A 3,056-nucleotide genomic window follows, 5' to 3' on the forward strand; every position below is an offset into this window, starting at 1 on the left:
AAAAAAAAAAAAAAGGAGAGGGGGGGGGGACACGGGACACAGGGAGAAGGCAAAAGAAAAATAGCCAATCCGAAAAAAGTTGTCAATATGTCATGTAGACGGTTTAAACTAGCGGCTTAATGGCAGTGCAAATTCCTGTCTGTGTCCTATTTTTAAAATTTTCAGCTTTTCCTAAATATAGCTTCCCGTTGAGCGTGTTTCTTTTAGCTATAAATAACTCAAAAACTCTGCCACAGAATGAAAATTTCAGCTTTATGTCAGGTTAGAACCATGACTTGTTTGCATGACTGGGAGTTAGGAATGTTCAGATTCTTATCAGGTCAAGGTGGTTTTGGGTTTTTTTTGGTTTTTTTTTTTTTCTTTTTGAAAGTCAAGTCAATTCTTTTACAGAAAGAGAACTCAACTTTTCTCTCAAGTTGCGGTGGCTTGAAACGCGTCATCTTTTTTTCTCCTGTATTTATCTAGCTGTTTCCCCCGCACACTGCGACAATACACGTGCGGCATACCTGGAAGGGGATTGCAAATGAGGTACTTCAGATACATTCCTTGAAAACCAGTATGAAAAACGTTAATCATTTTTTTTTCAGGCCTCCGTACACGTGTCACTGTCATGACACTGACAGGTCCCTGACAGGACGGTAGCACGGCCCTCTAGCATATCAGCCACTCCTCCCAGCGTTGTGTCATCGCTACCCTTGCCGGGGGTGTGCTCTACTCCTCATCCATCCTGCATCAGCAGGAATTTGCCTGCAGAGCACTCCAGGAACCTCCTGGGTTGCTCATGCCCGCCTACGTTATCTGTAATTTTGCTTTGTGGGCACTTCCTTGTCTTCACGTGGGTGTGCCTGAAGAGCCTCCGTTGAAGCCCTGTTTTGTTGATTTTGTGTTCCCTTCTGTTCACGTCATCCAGGCCCTTTGCTCACCAGCCCTGTCCATAACTCCCCCACAGGTAACTCTTCCTCCCCTATTCCTAAAGTCTTTCTTAGCAGGTCAGCCATTCCACTGGCAAAGATACCTTAGTCTGGCCTAACAAGATGGATTCCAACTCTCCCAACCAGACTAGGTCTGAAAATCGTAGAGACTGAAGCACTGCTGCTGTAACCAACTCCAGCTCTGCAAACAATTGTTAACACAATATCAGAGCCCCCCTCCTTACGCTCTTTACCCTCACTACCAGGATTTGAGGAGAAAGCTACCTGAGCCCCCAAACCCCTAACCAGCATCTCCTGAGCTCTCTAGTCTTCCGAGAGCCTCCAAATTGCAGTGCCACCTGTGCCCAGCTAGAAAAACAGGGGGAGGTAATGGAGAGTGGGACAAGCTTTGGCACCTGTTAGCCCAGGTGCTTTGCTTTAAAGTTGATTGGGGAGGTGGTTGTTCCTCTCTGCTCAGCACTCATTATGCCTCACCTAGAATGCTACTCCTAGTTTTGAACCCCTCAAAACTACAAAAAAGGTAATAATTAGCACAGAGAGCTCTTCAGGAAGTTCAGGACTGCAGCATGTACCCTGTGAGGAGGCCCTGAGGGAACAAGACTTGAGGTTGGAGAGCGAGAAGGCTTTGGAGGAAGCGAAGAGCATCCCCGGAGTACCTGAGGAGGAGATCAAGAAGAGAGAGCACAGCTCTCCACAGAGGTGCTTGGCAAGAGAGCAAGAGAAGGAAGTTAAAACAAGGTAGGTTCAAACTGGGTGTGGGGAAAACTTTCCCTGTGAGTAGTTAAGCTTTAGAACAGGTTGCTCAGAGAGGTAGCTGTATGATCTCCCCTCCGGGAGGTTTCTGAAGAGAATTTGTCTCAAACCCTGAGTAGCCGTGGTGTGATCTCATAGCTGACTGTGCTTTAATCAGGAGCTTGGGTCTGAAACCACTCGAGGTTCCTTCCAATCCGAGTTATCGTGTGATGATATGATTCTCGACACCAGAATGCAACAATAGCTGAGAATTCCTACTCATTCTTTAGGGTAAACTGAAATTCTTTAAATTCCTTTTTGAACATGATTAGACTTAAGTAAATGTAGTGAGTTAAACCTTCACTCTAATATCTCAGAAGAGTTTCTTTCCCATCTACATGTGGCTTGAATGTTTTCTGCTTCAAAGGCTGTTGAATTTTTGAATAAAAAGTTAAAAGGGTTCAAACATGGGGCTGAGTGAATACTCAGAGCAGCTGAGGTGATTAAGGCACTCAACTAGAGGTGGCAGGTTCACGTTCAAATCCACCTGCTAACTGATTGCAATTTTCTGTGCTGTTTTGTTTATTTGAGCTCTGCTTGAAAGTAATTGAATATTCAAAAATCTATGCAAAAAAAAAAAAAAAAAAAAGGTTTTCCTTCTATTCTCTCCCTGATTTTCTTCTACTTAGAATACGTTGTTCAAGAAATTGCTTTTGCCATAGTATATGAAGAATTGAGTCAACGAAAAGAACATTTTAAAGGTGACTGCGTAACCCTGACCGTTGTGAAATCTGGAGGGGAGGTGGGCACGGCATCCACGGTGCCTGATCTCCCTCTCCTCCTGCTTTAGGTTCACTCCTTACTATTGACTAAGGGTAGAGCAGGGCAAGCTGATTCCCTGTATCCACATTAAACTGAGAATATCCACTTAAGTAATAAGATTTTAATTACCCAAGTCAGAATTTCATATTAAACTCTAATCTGATACATTACCAGCCTAAATTAATGTCAAAAGGTGTCTGTATAGAGACTTTCATTCCTTTAATGACGGTTAGTTTGGGGCCTAAACAAATTATTTGCAAAAATCTCCAGCCCGCTGTAGAAATGGCATTTCCAATGTTAATAGACTTTTGATTCCCAATTAGTCCTCTACTCACTGCAAAGGGTAGCGTTGCCGTGATCAGTAGCTGATTTGCTGCAAGCATTTGAACAAACGGGTGTTGGGAAGACGTATCCTAGGAGTATTTTTGTAGCACGTCAACGTTAAGTGTATGTGTAAGGAGTCAGTAGCACTGTAGCCAGAGTGGGATGTGGAGGCCGTATGCTTGGCTTTATGCCTTTGTTGTGTCTTAAAGAAAACTCTTGAAGAAGCACAAAAAAAAAAAAAAAAAA

At 43.5% G+C, this 3,056-nt stretch overlaps 1 protein-coding gene across 16 annotated transcripts in view; it reads left to right on the forward strand.

The window, feature by feature from the left end:
• RBFOX1 (RNA binding fox-1 homolog 1) overlaps positions 1-3,056 on the forward strand; it is a 1,263,570-nt gene that overhangs the window by 831,457 nt on the left and 429,057 nt on the right. The gene's annotated exons all lie outside the window — the stretch shown is intronic.

Source organism: Athene cunicularia (genome assembly GCF_003259725.1).
Source record: "Athene cunicularia isolate RWA chromosome 14 unlocalized genomic scaffold, athCun1 chr14_part1, whole genome shotgun sequence".
Classification (NCBI taxonomy): Eukaryota; Metazoa; Chordata; class Aves; order Strigiformes; family Strigidae; genus Athene; species Athene cunicularia.